Source organism: Manis pentadactyla, chromosome 14 (genome assembly GCF_030020395.1).
Source record: "Manis pentadactyla isolate mManPen7 chromosome 14, mManPen7.hap1, whole genome shotgun sequence".
Classification (NCBI taxonomy): domain Eukaryota; kingdom Metazoa; phylum Chordata; class Mammalia; order Pholidota; family Manidae; genus Manis; species Manis pentadactyla.
The window spans coordinates 65,219,102-65,238,746 of record NC_080032.1 but is presented as its reverse complement, the minus strand read 5'-3'; the positions used below and the strand labels follow the sequence as shown (position 1 = coordinate 65,238,746).

Below are 19,645 nucleotides of genomic sequence, written 5' to 3'. Positions count from 1 at the left end.
TCCCTCTTCCTTTTCCCGATACACCTAATGAACACTCAGAGTTTGGGGATAGGTTGTTATAAGGGAGCAGCATTGTCCAAAAGTGATCCTAGATATTCTCCCAGCTGGAAGGAAAATGCTCAAGTTCAGATTCCTATGGGAACAGTGGCTCCCTTCCCATGGCCGGGGGACTGCACTATCCCAAGAAACTTGAAGACCCCAGGCTACCTCATAAAGCAGAGGGCTTCTGACCTTCCCAGACAGCTCCTGTATATGGTTGGCATGACTTCTAGGCTACTTGATTCCCCAAGTCTGTATGTCCCTTTCCTGGTAGGGTTGCTGTCATCAAAGCCCTATATGAAGGAAGAGCAATGGGGAAAAGGGCCCCTCCCTTAGAACAAAACCCAAGACACAGCCAGGATCCCTCCCGAAAAAGGGATACCTCTCTCTGGAATTCTGAAGAAATGGGAAGACTGCCTTGTTTTGACACACTCTTACAAGTGTATCAAGTCCTTAATTCATACTATATAACTGTGGTATTTATCCCCATACTTTGCACAACTATTGACAACTCCACAAGGACCAATGACAGAATTATTCCCCAGAATAGAAGCATTTAAATAGTAAGCTTCCAGCAGGCTTAGGGTTTTTCTAGGCAGGTATTTCAGGGAGAGAGAAACAAGGGTACTGGTGACTGGATGGAGGGACAAAAGAGTGATTATAACCATGCAGAGTTAAATTTATCCTGGGTAAAAAGGAAATGAGAACATGAGGGTAGAGATGGAGAATGAAAGAGTACTTGATTTGTGGGCTGAATTTTTCCATTAGGTCAAATAATTCTCTTAGAACACTGGGAAATGTAAGCTAGAAAGAGAATGGGATGCTTGAAACATTTTTTAACTGTCTTACTGATGTCTTCAGATTTTCCCTTTCACTTTATGCTGTTCAACTTTAAACTGCCCTCCTCTTCCACCATTATTTCTCCCATATTTCCCTTCCATCTTTGTCCTTAAATTCCATCATTTCTCAAGTACATCAACTTGATCCCATATCTTCCCTTACTGACCCAACAAAGCACCATCTCTTCTTCCACCTCTTGTAGTTCTTGTTTAGCACTTATAATTTATATGTTATATAATATAAGCAGCAAGAGTCACCTTTAGCACTTCACTTTGCCAGGCCTGTTATTACGCACTTTCTATATAATATCTCACTAAAACCTCACAGCTAGTTTATGAAGTCGGCACTATTACCCCCCAATCAGTGGAGTAGAAAATGGAATGTAGAAAAATGTATATTTAATTCAACAGTGTCTGCTCTCCATTACTAGAACTTTTTCTGATTGCTCCATGGCTGTCTCTTTCTGCTGCTTGCTTTAACCATGAGACTGCCTTCTTGCTACTTTCAAGCTGTGCTACAGGTACTGATTGAGAATAAATAAATACACTTTCACTTCAGATACACATATCCTTATCCATGGTATCCACAGTAAACACAGAAATTCTTTAAGGAAACTTGACAGTTCTTACAATGGAGGGAAGGTATTGTCTTATCAAAATGATTAAAAAAATAATACCTGGTCTCTTAAACTTAAAGGATCTCTGGAAATTACAAAGTCTTTCCTCTGTCTTTTAAAAATAATTCCTCCAAACTTGTGTGTATGTGTGTGGGGGGGAGTGTATTTGTGTGGGTGTGTATGTGTGTGTGTGGGGGGGTGTTTTCAGCTAGAGAAGGTGAGGAGGGAAATGAATAAATTTTAAAGTCCCTTTCACTTCAGTGTCCAGATTGCACACCAGTTTCAGGATAGCAGGAAAGCCTTTTCGTCTTTCATGCTGTGTACATATTTCAATTCTATTATGTCAAATGGGGATTGTTTGACAAAATGCCTCAGGCGTTGGCCACTGTCTCTGCTGACAATATCTAAATTGTGTTCAACAAAAACTTTATTTGATGGCTGAATAAATTCTATTTTATTAAGGCAAATGGCTCAATTTCCTCCTCTTATTGGACAGTTATTTTTACTTTCCACAACTAATACTAATCAGTTATATTTATCCTATATTTCAGCGCCTAAAACAGTATATACAGTAAAATATTGGTTGAATGAATGAAATTCCTTAGACTAGTTACTAGGAATGGAATTACTGCATTTTAGTATTTAAATGTTTTTAAGATCCTAACACATGTTGCCAAAACTTTTCAGAAAGAATATGTCATTTCATGTTCTCACCACTGAGTAACTTCACTTAGGGGGAAAAAAGCTTTCCTAATTTGGTAAGCGAAAAAGTGTAGCTCTAGTTTTAATTTACCTTTCTTGGATTACCATGAAGGATGCTATTTTTTCTTTCACAATTATCAGCCATTGAATTTCATGGTATGTATTGGTTCATATCTTCTACCCATTTTCCTTTAATAGGATTCTAGTGCTTTTTTTTCTCATCTACTTACACTAACATTTTACATATTACTTATATGCATATTTCACATTATTTTACATAATTGACTATTTAAATATTGCTCATATGAATATTTTGCATATTAAAATAAGCCCTTTGTTATATATGCTCATAGGTTTTTCCCAGTTTGCCATTTAGTTTATAACTTTAATTCTATTTCATTAGAAATGTTTTTGACATACATTTCAATGTCTTACGGTGCTGTTGACCTTTTCCTTTGTGAGGTCTTTCATGTCTTTTATATTCAGTAAGTTACTTCCCTGTCCAGAGGCAGATAAGTATCACTTCATGGTGTTTTCCTTTTTACACATTAATTTTACCTTTAATTCTGATTTTAATTATACCTTTCATTCTAACTGGTTTATTTTATTAATTCATTTTATTGTCTTGTGTGTATGGTGTGAGGAGTAAGGAAGATGAAACTGGTCCACAGGCCTCTATATATGACCTGTTTGCTCTGTGTTTTCTCTGTTTATAGAAGCTTTTTGCTGTCCCAGTGTTTTTAAATTTTTTCAGTCTCAAAATTCAGGTGCTTTGGTTTTAAGACATTTTTTAAGTTACTTTGATGACTTCCTCTACATTTTTCCTATGCACATTAACTCCTGTTATTTGGATATTGGACCTCATGGATTGGACCTTAATTTTTGTATCTTTTCTTCTCCCACTTTTCTATCCCTTTACCACTACACTCTCTCTTTTGAAAAATGCCCTCATCTTTACCTCCCTAAGCTCCTTCAACTGTGTCTTTTTCATTTCCCCTATCAAAATTTTAATTTCCAACAGGTCATTTCTGATCCCTTAGCTTTTTTTGTGTATATGTACCTTCCCCCACCCTTTTTTCCCCCCAGTCTTATTGTCCTGTTGTTTCACAGGTGCACTTCTTGAATCTCTCTGAAAATACTAAAATGTCAGTGCTTTTGAAGTGTTTTTTTCCCCCTGCATGGTCTGTTTCTTTGAAATTTATTTTTACATTTTTTTTCATTTTGTTTTCTATCAGATGTAAGGCTTTCCTCAAATGTCTGATGATCCTTAGTAGTTGGTTCATATATGAGTATAGCACAAAAAGAAGTTGATTCAAAACTGGGTGTTTGGATAGGTTTGGTGATTATGCTTCCCTGAATGGTGATCTGGCTGGGCTGTGTCCTGGGTGAAACGCTGACACTGGCATCTCTAAGAGCTGGTCATATGCAGCAGTGAAGGATCTTGCAATATTCTTCCTGGAAGGGACAGGCCTGGCTTCCCCACCACATGGAAAAAGATCCTGAAATTTCCAATATCCAACTTGTGAAACTCACCAAATCAATTTGTTTTCCCGATGACAACTACAGTGCCAGTGGTTCCTGGAAATTCTCAGTTCAGAGACTACCTTTTCCACTTGCTCTAGGAAATGAAACTTGGTTTTCCATCAAGATGAGAGAGGAGCAGTTTATCCTGCTACTAGAGAATGCGAGGGAGTCTGAGGCTCCAACTGCTTCTTGGACTTTCAACAAATCTTCCTTAGCCTCCATCCACATCCAGAGGTAGCTAATACCATGAAGTCCTAAGCCTTTTGGAGTCTGTGGACACAGTTGTGTTCCTTCTTAGCTTTTCTCTCTGCCAATTTCTAGGGTTTGATAAATCGGTTTCTATTTGTCCATTTTCAAAATGTACTACTATCTTATTTCCTTTACCATATGCTCTCTTTGTGACAGTTCTTAAAAATCCTAATACTGTCACTTCAGTGGAGTTTGGAGGGAGCAAAGTAAATGATTGTGTCACCATCTGTTACTCTTTGTTTTCCCAAATGTATCTCTCAGTAGCTCCTTCCACAAACCCTTGGCTACAAATACTCCTAGCCATTGTCTCTGACTGGATGCTCTCTCTCCCTCACTTCTCTTTTCTAAGTTATTACCTCTACCTTCCTGATATAGGTCCTACTTGAGGGACTTTTCCCTACCAGTCCTAGACCTTGGTGAAGATTCTTTCTTCCACATTCCATGAGTACTATTTGCTTAGGCCATTTATTTGGTGCTTAATACAAGTTGCTGAGATGGGAGCTCTCCAGAATATTCCTTTCACCTCTAATGGGCACTTATCTAAAGTAATAAATTCCTTCCACGAGATGTGCTTGCGTTTCTCTCCAAGGTATTTTCATGTTTCTGCCTCACAAGCTTCAACATTCCCTTCTTGATAAGCTACATGGAAAAGTTAAGATAAAAAGGTGACTTTTTCTGTATACTTTGTGCGTCTAAGTCCAATATTTGGTGTTGATTTTCTATTTAGGAATATCCAGGAATGTAGATATAAAGACTCATGGCAGGAAGTGTCAGGCATGAACAGCATAGACTAAACTGTGACATAGTTGGAAGAGCACAGATTAAATCATGACAAAGATGGGAACTTGACTTTTTTTTTTTTTCCAGAGAGCACACATGTCCTTTTATTTCCTACACCAGCACGTACAGAGGCTGACAAAGTGACAGGAGAGTGTGAAGCACTGCAAGGGAGCGGGGCAGGCACCCACGGGGGTCCTGAGCCCCAGCCTCCAGCGGTTAATGAGCACAGGGTGGGAAAGGCAGAATGCCAAGAAGGAAGCAGTGGGCACAAGGGAGGACAGTGGTGAGGGGTGAGCAGGCCCTGGGCAGGGAGCCTGGACACTCACAGTTGAAAGGAATAGAATTGAGAGCCTGAAATAAAAGGAGTGGGAAAAAGACTGGGAAGGAGAGAGAAAGGTATCCTTCTTCATAGATATGACTGTTTACATAAAAAATCACAAATCGTTATGAGTTAACTATTCTAATTAATAAGAGGGTTTAGCAAGGTCTCTGCATTTAAAATACAATATATAAAAAATTATAGTTACATATACTAGCAACAAACAATTGGACAATCAAATTAAGAACGAGGCCACTTATTAAAGCATTAAAAATTGAGCAGCACCTAAGGCTAACGCTAACAAAAATTTACAAGATTTCTATGGAAACAATAATATAAATTTATTTAGAAGCCATTAAAGAAGACCTAAATAAATGGAAAGACATAACTTGTTAATAGATTTGAAGACTCAATATTGAAGAACTATCAATTTGTTCTTAAATTGAGATTCAGTTATCCCAATCAAAATCCCAAAAGTAATTTTGTAAAATGTAACATTTAAGATTTTATATTTAAGCACAAAGGGCCAAGAAGAGCCCAGCACTCAGAAGAGAGGGACAAGGCCAGTCTTGCATCACAGGATTATTCCAAGAGCCTCCATCACACCACGCATAGAACGAATTTCTGATGGTCCTGTGAAAGGCATGACTATAAACCCTTCAGAAGATAGTATCTGACAATACCAATGTAACCTCAAAGTAGGCAGGAATTTCTTAAGAAATGCCATGCACTAAGCAAAAAGGAAAAGACTGATAAACTGAATTACCCTAATATTAATGGTTTTGTAGATCAAAATATACCAAAAAGAAAAGCAAAGAAGTGGTAAATATATATGTAGCACAAATAAGTGACAGAGAACTGGTACCCAAAGTATTAAGAACTCAAAGAAATCAATCTAAAAAGGAGATAATTCAGTAGAAAGACTTAAACAGATATCCCACAAAAGAAGAAATTCAAGTGAACAATAAACAGAAATAAAGTGATTAGCAATGAAGGAAAAGCAAACTAAGACCTCCATAAGATATCACTATAAACCCACCAGATTACCTAGAATTGAAAAGTTGGACAATATCAAGTGTGGTGAGATTACAGAACAAGGAGAACTCAACCTGCTGATGGGATATATAAATGAAATGTATACCCATGCACCTCTACACATTTACAAAAATGTACATAGTGGCATTATTTGTAATATCACCATACTGGAAACATAATTATTAGAATAAATTTTACTATGTATTTTGTTTTAATTGAGCACTTTATTATAGAATTAGAAGAACAAGTAATATAAATATAAGAAAAACTGGTGGAAGGAATAAGTGACATTAAGACTAGAAATTAATGAATTGGTTAGTATTTGTAAAAGTTTAATGGTAAATAGATCCAAAAAGATAGACCCCTGCAAAAGCAAACCTAGTCAAGAGGGAAAAAAATCATGTGTGGTAGGAATAAGTGATAAAGCAGGAATAAGAAAAAAGGTACAGTAACATTGTATTTTAGGAAAATACATGATATTAAAAGGAAGCTAATTTTGAAATATTTTAATTGACATCATTGAGAAAAGTAACTATGAAATAAACTGGAAATAATTTTTTAAATTAATAAATAATCATTCTTCCTCCCAAGCTGTTGGGCCCAGAAGTCCTCATGGGGGTAGCTTGGTGTTGGGAATCAGGGTGCAGAGTATAAACAGCCCAGTACACTCTGTATTTTTACCCAATTAAATTCTATATAGTATACAACAGCTATATAAAAGGAAAACATAAAAGAAACCATACAATTCATTTACATAAACATTTTGAATATTACATAAAGTTCAAAAATTAGAAAACTATATATCATTTAGAAATGAGTACATAGGCATTTATTGAAATTTATTTGGGGGCTTTACAGTTAATTTTGTGAATGTCCAACATTTTTTTAAAAGAATGTGTATTTCTCTTGGTTGAAGGACTTTATATACATATATAAATGCGACGTATAAATATATTTGCAAATACAAATACAGTAAGCATACGTATCTATGCGCACAATGCATCAATGTTGCTAATTTGTTTAATCTTGGAGAGATTGCCATTTAAAAAAATTCCCCCCCTTACACCCTTACAGATGTGTCAGTTTTACCTTTTAATTCTTTATTATTGCTTCAAATTTTTCCAGACCATGCAATTAGTTACATACATGTTCATGATTTAATGTTTTCCTAGATTTTTCTTTGGAATGCAGTAAGATTATCCACAAATGTCCTTGTTAATGCTACTCAAAGAATGCTTTTGATAATTTGCTACACAAAGTTTTTTGTTGTTTTTTAGGATTTCCCTGGTACGTCTTTTTCTATCCCTTTATTTTCTATATTTTAATTCTTTCATTTTAACTTTTTTTAATATGCTTGCTTTTAATTGTCTTAGTAATAATGGAGTGGCCAGCAAGTGATAGGTAGCTTTGTGCTTAGATTGGGTAAGAGGTGGTTAAATTATAATATTATCTAGTAATCTAGCCTGGACCATCAGCAAATTTCATTTTGAGGCTGTTCCCAGTAAATCATCTCTCTGGGTCCCAAAATATCTTGAATTAAATCAGGATTTGTTGGTAGAAGGCAAGCTACTTTATTTTTCTATCATTTTCACATATCAAAATAGATTAAAGCACCAGCTTTTTATATTAGAAAGTTAATCATTTTTAGGTTAAAAATAGAACAGATGCTATCATTTATACTACTTTAAGTGTAATTTCTAACTTGTGAGCACTGAGTTTTTTTCCTCCATTTTCTTACTAAAAGCCTCAAGCAAAATTTCACATTTTGTGGGCTGGTAACTTTGTAATGAAAGGGTTTACTAGAATTAGAGAAAGTGATTCAATTAGAAGAGGAGGGAAGTGAATAAAATTAGAGTTGTGACTGGATTCAGGGTGTGGCTGGCCGAATTAGAAGTTTGACAGTATGTATAGAGCCTAATAATCACATTATTTTCATTTAGAGAATCTTTCCTGAAAAGAAATCATCTTTCTGTGTCTTGGCATATCTTCACTGCAAATCTGAATTTCGGACTAGGAGGATGTTAATTATTTTTTTTCTTTAAAATATAAAAAAGGTTAAGACAATAACTTTTTACCTAAAAATGACATTTTCCTGTTAAAACTCATTCATTCATTCACTCATTCACTCATTTTAAAATCATTATGGGCACCTATTGGTTCCAGGCACTGTCTCAGATGCTTGGCTTACATCACTGGGCAGTACAAAGATTCTTGCATTTGTAAAAGTTATATTCTGTATGGGACAGAGAAAGAAATAATAAAACAAATTTATATAGGTTTGAATAAGGATCATATACTATACAGGATCATGCATGATATGTGCTACACAAAAAAGAAAAGTAGAACAGGTTAAGGGAGATAAGGAGTGCAGGAGGTTGGGGACCAAGGTAGAGGATGGCTGAAACTTTAAATAGGGCTGTCATGGTTGGTTGACCTGATTTGAACAAAGACTTGAGTAAGACAAGTAAGAGTATTCTTGGCTGAGGAAATGGCTAGTGCAAAGGCCCTAAGACACGAGCTGTGTTCAGACAACACCAAGAGAGGCACAAGCAACACAGGAGGTCAACTAGACAGGGGAGAGTCTTTTGTAGGTTAGTGTGAGTCCTTTGACTTTTACTGTAAGGGGAATGGGGAGCCAATGTCTCCCCACTGTCTGATTTTATCCCCTTTTCTCCCAATCCCATTCAGTAATAATATTAATTTAAAAGAATTATTGCCAGTTTGATGCTGTAATGTGGTAATTCATTGTTAGTTTACTTCCATTTTCATAATAGGGAAGTTGAGTGTCTTTTATGTTTGTTGTCTATTTGGAATTGCTGTTTCTGGATGGCTTCTTTATATTCTTTGCCTATTTTTTTACTGGGTTGTATCTGTTATGTGTATTACTATTAGTAGTAGTACTAGTAGTAGTAAAGTTTTATATGTTATAGGCATAACAGCATTTACCTGCTAATTGAATATTTATCTCTTGACTTAATTTGGGGCATCTTCTGCCATAAAATTTAATTCTTATATAGATAAAAATTTTAAGTTATTTCTCTTATAGCTCTTAGGTGTCCTGCCTTGATCAAAAAGTCTTTACAAACCCTAGGTTGTACAAATAGTCTCTTATATTTCCTTTTTAAATTTTTATAGTTTTTTTTTTCTTTTGGATGTTTAATTCAACTGGATATAGTGTTTGTATAAGCATTGAAACTGGAATTCCTACATCCTGCCATAAGAATAATCAGTTTTGTAATCACAGCTATTATATAAAACATCCTTTTTACATTGATTAAAATAGTAATGTCATATTAAAATGAAGGAGCATTTTTTTTTTGACAGTTGCCTAATGATTTATTCATTCTGTTTTGTGAAGCTCCCCTTGTAGGCATGTTTAGGCTAAATTTTTTTTTTCTTCTTTTTCATTTTGAAGGAGCATTTTTTAAGGCTAAGATAATACTACAGCATATCCAAAAGCTGGTAAGAATGATCTGAAGGGGATGGATTCACAGACAATGAAAGACAGGAAATACAGCAGGATGCCAGTCACTAGGAAAGCCAGAGAACTTGTAATCCAGAGAACAGAGGAGAGGGTTTGGGGTCCCCACCCGTGGAAAACTGAGGGTTTGGGCAAACTCAGAGGCAGCTTGGTAGGTTTGCCTGGGGGAGATAAGTAGTCCTTGCTGAAGAGCTTCTTTTCCCAGAGAAGTCAGAGCATCATCGACTCTCGGGAAGGAGGGTCAGGAGGGAAAAGTGGGTGGAAGAGGGGTGTGGACTTGAGCAAAGGGAATGTGGGAAATCATATTGCAGAGTGGGAATAAAAAATTAAGAGTATAAGAGGATTAGCAGGAGAATTAAGGGTTCAAATAGATTATTGTATTAATGGGTTTAAAATGAGAATTCTTGGGCGGTTATATAAGATTTTTGCCAGCAAAGGCAGCTGATAGGATGAATTTTAAGTTTTTAGTAAACTTAATTTTGGTTTCTTTTTCTAATACTTTCAAAATATTTAAGGCAACATCTTCGTGGTTTTCTTACTAGTACTTTAAAATCACTTACTTATGTAAACTTTACTTAATACTTATTAACACTTTAATATTCTTATTTTTTATTAATACTTTCAGACCATTAAGTCAAAGCTTTAAATTTCATGGACTGATGATATGTTGCTGTTATTGAAATTACAGGAGTGGTTATTTAATCATGGTTGGTTATCAAAAGATTAGGTGGTGGGCTAGATGTTAAATGAATCAGGGTCATTAATTCAGAGCTGATAAAGGCCACTGGAACAAAAACCAAGGGTATTTTCTGTAATGGTGTCAGCACCTTGTCATTATTACTTCATTCCTCCACTTCATAGTGCATCAATCATTCATTCATTCATTCATTCAACAAATACTTACTCAGCACCTATTATGTGCCACGCACTGTTCTATATGCGGAGGATACAGGTGAACAAAGAGACAAGGTTCCTGTTTTCCTGGAACTTATGTTCTAATACAGGAAGATAGACAATAATAATAAAATATTAATAACAGCTGACATTTAGCAAGTATTGTTTCTTGAGACAGTTTTAAGCACTTTGTAAGTATTCATTTAATTCTTACAGCATTGTAAGGTAGAGACTAGAATTATCTTCATTCTGTACATGAGGAAACAGGGCACAGAAAAGGAAAATAACCTGCCTAAGGTCACAGAGCTAGCAGAGGGCAGAGCTGGAATTTCAAACTGAGAGAGTCAGGCTGTAGAACTCTTTCTCTTAATGACTCTGCTATGCTTCCTCTCAGACAAGAAAAATGGCAGTAAACAATGAACAGAGTTAAGTTCAGGATTGTTTAGTACTATGAAAAAATAATAAAGGGTGATGCGACGGTATTTTTGTGTTGGAGGTGAAAATGTAGATATGAGGGAAAAACTCATGGAGGTGACATCTGAGCTGAGACCTGAAGGATGGTGATCTGTTCTTGTGGGACACAGGCAGCAGAGCAAAGACAGCACAGTGGAATCTTTCCTGGTCCTGGCAGTTGGGCCCACCGTTCTGGGTGCTCCATGTTGCGTTAATAAAAGAATGTGACACCTCCCCTCCCACTAGAACTTAGGCTTCTTTAAAAATAAAACCTTTAACCAACAATATAAATATAACCATTGCTTTGAAGACTAATATTTCTGCAGGAATGGTGCCTTTTTAAAGATCGTGGCTGCCCCCGTATATTCTTTCTTTAAATTCGATTAAATGAAAATGCTAGTTCTTCCGTAGCCCAACTCTCTAGGCCCGCTGGGTCTAGCCCAGCAGAAACGAAGCAGGAGCCGGTGGCTCTCTGTCGCTAGCTGAGATGTGGAGTCGGCTACCCGGAGCTTTCTGTCCACGGAAGAGTCTAGGAGGGGGTCGGGGAAGGAAAAGACGGAAGGGACATTAAGCAATTGGTCCTCTAAGGTATGAAACCGTGCTTACAGTCTGTCTACTCTGAAGCACTGGTGTCAAACGCCCGCCCAGTGGAACACTTAGGCTTGGGCCTCCGCCGTCGTCATGCCAACGTACAGCTTGGTTTCCGCGGATTGGTGGCTGCCTCCGCCTATGACGTGCGTAGACAGCACAGTGGAATCTTTCCTGGTCCTGGCAGTTGGGCCCACCGTTCTGGGTGCTCCATGCCGCGTTAATCAAAGAATCTCCAATAGTGACACCTCCCCTCCCACTAGAACTTAGGCTTCTTTAAAAATAAAACCTTTAACCAACAATATAAATATAACCATTGCTTTGAAGACTAATATTTCTGCAGGAATGGTACCTTTATAAAGATCGTGGCTGCCCCCGTATATTCTTTCTTTAAATTCGATTAAATGAAAATGCTAGTTCTTCCGTAGCCCAACTCTCTAGGCCCGCTGGGTCTAGCTCAGCAGAAACGAAGCAGGAGCCGGTGGCTCTCTGTCGCTAGCCAGGATGTGGAGTCGGCTACCCGGAGCTTTCTGTCCACGGAAGAGTCTAGGAGGGGATCCGGGAAGGAAAAGACGGAAGAGACATTAAGCAATTGGTCCTCTAAGGTATGAAACCGTGCTTACAGTCTGTCTACTCTGAAGCACTGGTTTCAAACGCCCGCCCAGTCGAACGCTTAGGCTCGGGCCTCCGCCGTCGTCATCCAACGTACAGCTTGGATTCCGCGGATTCCGCCTATGACGTGCGTTCGAAGAGCCCGAGTTTGCTTCCGGGTCTTGGGCTTTGGCGCAGGGGTTTCTGGGAGTTGCGAGTCGTCATGGTGTCTGCGTGAAGTGCGGCGTCGCTGCGTGGCACCTCGGCCAACGTGAGCAGCAGGAGGCTGGCGGGTTGTCTTGTCCACGTGCGGGGCGGAAAGGGCTGTGGGTTCGGGGTCGGCGGAGAAGGATGCTCGGGAGCTGCGGGCAGCGGCGGAGCCCGGTGGCAGCGGCTGTCGGGCGCCGCGCCGCGGGAAGGCAGCTGTGCGCGGGGCTAAGCGGGATTCACCGGCCTTGGTGAGGAGTCGGCGACCCCCGAGGACAGCCCGAAGGCTCCCTGCCCCGAAGAGGGAGTGATGATTATTCACCGGTGGGGGCGACGTGGGAGGCAGTGGTGTCCCCGGGGCAGAAAACCCTGTGACTCCCTCTCTGGGTGCATCCTCTTCCCTGTCCTGAAAATCTGGAGAAGTAAACCAATTCTCCTAGCTTCCCCACACACTTGCTTTTCCAACATTTGACGGGTTTGGGGAGCCATATCTGCTGGGCGGTACACTTTTGGCTGCTCAAACCCTGAAGCACCATGAAAACTTTTGGTTAACAGAATCATTTAGGGTGAGGTTCCTGTCTTTTGGACATTCAGTAAATTATAACCTGCAAAATACAAGATTTTTATTACGATGGTTGCTGTAGGAGAAGATTGCATCAACAGAAAGTTGTTGGAGAATTTTGCCTATGTAACTGTGATTGAAATTTGGCACGTTTTTCTCCAAGAACTTTGTCCAGAGATTTTCAAAGTATTTTTTTTGTTTTTGTAGCCTATTTTCTGTTGTAATGAGGTGCAAACTTTAGGGAGTCTGGTGGAGTAATGTTGAGTTGAGAATTTTTAAAACTCAGTCATAGCTGTACTGAATTTACAAGGCTTTGATATGTCAAGTCTAATAATAACTCTTACAGTAATCCCATTAGGAATATCCCCATTCCACAGGAACTTACATTAGGTAACTTGCCCAGGGCCACAGAGCGAGGAGAACAAGAAACAAGCTCATCTTCATGACAGAATTGTTTGCACTAATTAAGAACTGCTTAAGAAGCTGTATTCCTGAGACTCATTATTTGTTTTCTTGAGAGCTTTTGTTTGAGATGAAAGTAAATTTAGAGAACGAGTTTTGGAAATGATTTCACAAGTTGGATATTTGTCAATACTTTATATAATAAAAGTTTATGATACGGGAATAACTTGATACTATTTTTCTTCAAAGTGTAAAAGATGACATCAGCTAGGCCAACTTTTGAACTTGCAAGAGGCGGAAGAGGAAAAGGAGAAGGTGATTTGAGCCAACTCTCAAAGCAGTATTCAAGTAGAGACCTGCCTTCTACAAAGATCAAATACAGGTAATGAAGACTTTTTTTCTTGATGGGTGTTCACATTAATTCTCTTAAGTACAGCCCAGATTCATGCATTAATACTGCTATTTATTGTTTATCTCCAGTGCCTACTAGCACATGATAGGTGTTCAATATTAGGTGGCTTCGTCTGGTGAGAAAACATTCATATAACCAACAGTGGAATCATGCATTAGAGATATAGAAAAACAAGCACTTATTATATGATGATGCTGCCTACATGTATTTGAAGGGCAATTCTAAAACACCGACCAGTGCCAGAGCAAAGAGAAAAAAGTCAAAGTCAACTAGGAAGTCTGACATAAAAAGAGCAGTGCTTTCCCTCAAGTTCTAAGATCACTGCTTATTAGAATTACAGCTTGCTGGTGCTTTTTGTTAAAGTGTCAAGGAATCCCAAGGTTGAACAAGACCTGTTTATTCATTGCTTGCACCCAGAGTAGAGTGGATGTCCAGGTATAGTGGAGAGAGAAACTGAACTTGATGATGTCACAGGACTAGAAAACACAATATTTTATAAACAGCATTGAAAAAGCTTTCTAATTCCTAGCATGGGTGAACTAGCAATTCTGGGAAGAGCCAATGCTGGATATTTTTATGGGAATAAATGCCAGGGTGCTGACATACGTCCTAACTCCTCATTTTTTTATAGAATATTTAGGCATCAATAGCACATAACTGTTTCAGATTTGACCCAAGGAGCTGAGTGAATGAGCTTGAGTTTACCTTTTTATTCCCCAGTATATTAAATTACCAAATGAGAAAAATATTAGAAAAATCTGAGGCAAAGCAGATGAAAACCATTTAGATGGAAACTAGCCCCAATGTAATTTAGCAGTGACAGTACTAAGTAACACCAGAATGTATTTGTATTTATGATTGGAAACTCTTTCCTCTTCATACAAAGGGTATCTTATGATGTTTCATCTACGTGATGTAAAGAATAAAGGATTGAGTTTAGATTATTCTAAACAAATTTTAATAAGCAGTAATTCATATTAGCAATTATTCTTTACAAATAGATGCAAGTGTTGTTTTAAAATACTTGAAATTAAGTTTTCATATTAGAAAACATTTTCCCTTAGCAATTCTGTTTGGTTTTTTATTGTGTTTAGTATATTAGTTTGCAAGGTTGCCATAGCAAAGTACCACAGACAGGGTGGCTTAAGCAACAGAAATTCACTGTCTCACCGTTTTGTAGGCTAAAAGTCCAAGATCATAGCATCAGCAAGTTTGTTTTATTCTGAAGCCTCTTTCCTTGGCTTGCAGGTGGCCATTTCTCTGTGTCCTCACATGCTCACCCCTGGGTTTTTGAGCTGTCTGCGTCCTAATGTTCCCTTCTTACAAGGACACCAGCCGTATTGGATTAGGGTTCATCTAATTGACATCATTTTACCTAATTATCTCTTTAAGGACTGTGTCTCCAAATGCAGTTGCATCTAAGGTATTGGGGAGTAGGACTTCAACTTACAAATTTTGGGGGACATAATTCAGCCCATAACACTTGATAAGTCTATTATTATATGATACCAAGGGCACCTTTTCCCCATCTAAACCTCATGAATCATAAATTATGAGTTGATTGAGTCCAAACTAAAGACTTTCCAATATTAATTTCCAGAAACATTTCAAAAGCAAAACGACATACAGTTTTACCTTCTTCTTCCATTTTGATGTTATTTTGCACCCTTTTTTTTTTTTGACAAATAAATTATGTTATTACATTCAGGGACTCAGATTAACTAGATTAACTATGGGGCAGTAAGAAAATAGCCCAAGATCTGGGTATCGAAAGAAATGTCAGGATGTAACACCAGCTAAATTTATCCAAATAAATTCTTCTGAGTCTCTGTGTGTGTGCCTGTTTATCTCCATACATCTAAGCAACTTTATTTAAAAGAGTAGGAGCTTATTGCCTCTTGTTTCATAATTTCAGACAAGCTTCCAAGTGTCTTTGAAAGAGATAGCAGCTTTTAAGTGAGTGAAGAAGTCAACTCACCCTATGGAAAGCTGGGCCAAGCAGTGCTTCCTGATGAATAAAAACGGCTAAATTGATACAGAGTGGTGATAGACAATAAAAGTTAAATTAGGTGTATCACTGTTATATACTCAATGTTGTGCTTCCTTCCCCCATTCTTATATTGAAATCTTAACTCCCAATGTGATGGCATTTGAAGGTAGGGCCTTTAGGAAATAAGTCCTTCCTCTGGGAATTAATTAGGAATTTGTGTCCTAATGAAAAGGGACCCCAGAAAGTGTTCTTAATCTCTTTTCACCATGTGAGGATACCAGAAGTTGGCAGTCTGCAACCAACAACCACACAAGCACCACGATCTCAGACTCCCAGCTTCCAGAGCTGTGAGAAATAAATTTGTGTTTATAAGCTCACCAGTCTGTATTCTATTATAGCAGCCGGAACTGACAAAGACAACCCTCTTACTGTAATAAACTAAACAATGAAAAACATTATTTGAGGGTGACTAACGGCTGTTCTTATGGTTCAGATGTTTAATTCCATAGGTTTGAATGTGGAAAGCATCACTTTCAAAACCGAATGTCAGAATAGTCATCTTTATTTTTATCCTCGTAAATGTACTCATGATAGCTTTACTCAGTTGTCCTTGCTTCTGGCTTAGCTTCCTCAGATTCTGAGTACATTATTGTTCCCATATGAATTAGAACAAATACATTCCAGTAATAAATACTTATCTCAAAAGTAAAATAATTTTGGAAAAAGCAATAGGCTTTTTTAAGTTCTTATAAGCCATGTAAAAATAGAAAAGGATGACCAGGTTATGATAAAGGAAATTTCTAAATTCTTAAGACCCAAACAGCTTTTGCTTACTTCGGGTTTCTGTTCTCAGGGAGTTGGGGATTCTGTAAACCAGGACATTTTGATCCATAAATCTGATCAGAAAGAATAATATGCCCAGCCAGAGATGGGTAAGATTCCTCAAGGGAGGAACAGCCTAAGACAGGCACAGTCGCAGGGGGGTCATCAGATGAGAAATTGGGGATCAACAGAGGTGAGGCTTAGAACCTCCCCCCCCTGTTCTGAGAGAAATCTTCTGCATACGTGGATGTTTTATTGCCCTTGTCTAGCTTGGATTAACACATAGTCTACAGGCACACACCTCATCATCTACATTTGCTCCCTTACAACACTAAACTATGTTTTCTACCTTTATCTTGTATCTATCTACCACTTCAGCATTTTATTAAAAATAATAATAATAAAGAGAGAAATGTGGTATCCACATATAAATCAAGTATAAAAATCAAATGAGTATTCATATTTGAACTGACTGTTTATAGTTCATAATGCATGAGCAAAACCGAAAGTTTCTGTGATGACTGCCCTTGTACTGTTCACTATGTAACTTATTCATTATGTAAGAATTTGTTCTCCATGTAAGAACTTGTTTGTTATGCCTCAGAAGATTGGAGACTGACAAAAATTAGGCTTGGGGTGTATTAATGATTGTGCATTGAGCATTGACTCCCCTATACAGAATTTTATTGTTGTTAACAACCATTTGATCAATAAATATGAGAGATGCCCTCACAAAAGAAAAAAAAAAAAAGTACAGACTTCCAATGGTAAAATAAATAAGTAACCGGGATGTAATGTATAGCATAAGGAATATAGTCAAGATATTGTTAACAGCTTAGTAGGGTGATAGCTGGTACCTAGAATTGCCATGTATATAAATGTTGAATCACTGTGTTGTACACCTGAAACTAATTACACAGTAATGTAATACTGTGCGTCAACTACCCTTCAATAAAAAATAATTATCTACAAAAAAAAATAATAATAATAATATGCCCAATTCAAAGAGAAGTTTATTTTGAAAGTTTCTTCTCAAACAAGAGCAAGATCTTGGACTTGCAGGGAATTCCAGGGCCTTGCCATGCATTATGTTTGCAGCAAATATAAGGAAAATGTAGTACTGAGTTTAAATATTAAAATTTAACCCTGACCAATTAAATGTGTTTAATATTTGTCCTTCAGTAAAAGTATTATGGGTTCCTATATAAAATGCAGAAATATCCCTATTTCTATGGAAGGAAACTTTAGGGTTTTTGTAAGTTAGAAAATAAATGTTGTATAAGGAATATGGAGAATATTAAAAGGACAAAAATAAATACTCTAATTCTAGCATTCTGGAATAACTATTAACATTTTAGAATTTCTGTCAATCTTTTGGCTATCTGGTTTCTCTTGAATAAAAGTGTATATTGTTCATCTATGTAAAATAAATATTCATTCTTATTACATTATTTTTCACAGAATTTCATTAAGTCTAGCATCAATCATATTGTGCTCTTATATTTGGGTGAGTCATTTTTGTCTTGCTGTTTTTAAGATTTTCTTTGCTTTTCAGCAGTTTGATTGTGATGTATCTATGTCAGAATTTCTTTATATTTGTCCTCTTTGGGATTCATTGAAGTTCTTGGATTTCTAAATTAATGTTTTTCATCAAATTTGGGGGAGTTTTCAATCATTTCTTCAAATATTTTTTGCTTCTTTTTTTCTCTCTTCTCTTTCTATGCCTCCCATTGCGTGTGGGCTTACATGCAGGCTGTGTTCATTTTTCTGAAATCTTTTTTTTAACCTATGTTCTTAAGACTGGGTAGTTTCTACTGATCTGTGTTCAAGTTTACTGATTATTTCTCCCACACTTTCAAATCTGCTATTAAGCCACTTTAATAAATTTATCATTACAGTTATTATATATTTCAATTCCGGAATTTCTATTTACTTATTTTTGAGTCTATCACTTATTTGTTGAGTCATTGTCATCATACTTTCCTTTAATTCTATAAACACAGTTTTCTTTAGTTCTTCAAACTTATCCAGAGCAGTTGCTTTGAGGTCCTGGTCTCCTCAGTCCAGCATCTTGACCACTCAGAGATAGTTTCCATTGATTGCTGTTGTTTTTCTTCAACAGTATCGATGAAACTTTCCTGTTTCTATCATGCCTCGTTTTTTAGTTTGTGGGTGTATGTGGATGAAGTGCACAGAGTACTCGGTGTGCCCGTGTGTCAGCTGGAGGGATCCACAGGTGAGGCATCCCCTGCAGCTCACAGACAGGCTTTCTGATAGAGTCCATGAAGGGATTAGTAGGATCCACACACTTTTGATTCACTCAGCTGTGTGGCATGCCTCAGTAATCTGGATGGGGTAAGACAGAAGTGGTCCTCTTTGGCAGCATCCTGCACAAGTGGAGAAGCTGGGCACTCACTCCCACCCTCTCAGATTCCCCTGTGGGAGAAATCACGGGCCAAGAGGGTCCCACTTGACACTGAGCTGTACCACCTGGGGGGAACAGGTGATGCAGGTGATGTGAACCTGCTCCTCTTTCCCTTTTCAATGTGACCAACCTTGGGGTTTTTGTTATTGTTATTTGTTTTTTGCTCTAGCAATATGCTAGAGCCTGTCTGCCGGACCCCCAGATTTCCACAGACACTTTCACTTATGGGTAATTGTCAAAACTGGAGTTCTTTGAGGAAATAGAACAGAAAACTCCTATTCCACCAACTTACTGTTTGTCACACCCCCCAAGTACTTTGTGTATTTTACTGCACGTTAAAGCCCAGTAACTCTGTGAGGGAGGTAGTATTATAATTCTCATTTTTCAGTTAATAAAACAGCAACTGAGGCTCAGAAAGATAAGTTGCTAAAGGTCACAAAGCTTATACATAGAGAGGTTACATTCAAACCCATGCAGTCTGACGTAATAACACAATATACTAAGTATCATGTTATGTTCTAACACTAGGGTGAAGCATTAATTTTTAGAATGGAATATAGACACATGACCAAGAAACCTACTTCTGTCCACGTACATTCTTGTAGGTAATTTCCCTCCTTCTAAGTAATATGATTTTAGCTGTGTACATACATTAGCTATATTCCTCAGCCTTCGTTACAATAAGGTATGATTATGTGACTGGGTCTCAGCCAT

At 37.6% G+C, this 19,645-nt stretch overlaps 2 long non-coding RNA genes across 2 annotated transcripts in view; one reads left to right on the top strand and one right to left on the bottom strand.

Annotated features, from left to right (window-relative positions):
- Positions 1-7,722: 7,722 nt before the first annotated feature.
- On the bottom strand, positions 7,723-12,002 carry LOC130680821 (uncharacterized). The gene is made up of 3 exons (XR_008993869.1): positions 11,873-12,002; positions 10,490-10,580; positions 7,723-8,337 (listed from the first exon to the last, which is right to left on the bottom strand). It is a non-coding gene; the product is annotated as an uncharacterized LOC130680821 (long non-coding RNA).
- A 288-nt stretch (positions 12,003-12,290) lies between these two features.
- LOC130680820 (uncharacterized) overlaps positions 12,291-19,645 on the top strand; it is a 59,612-nt gene continuing 52,257 nt past the window's right edge. The window contains exons 1-3 of the long non-coding RNA XR_008993868.1: positions 12,291-12,382; positions 13,532-13,664; positions 15,610-18,742. This is a non-coding gene — a long non-coding RNA (uncharacterized LOC130680820). The remainder of the gene's footprint in view (positions 12,383-13,531; positions 13,665-15,609; positions 18,743-19,645) is intronic.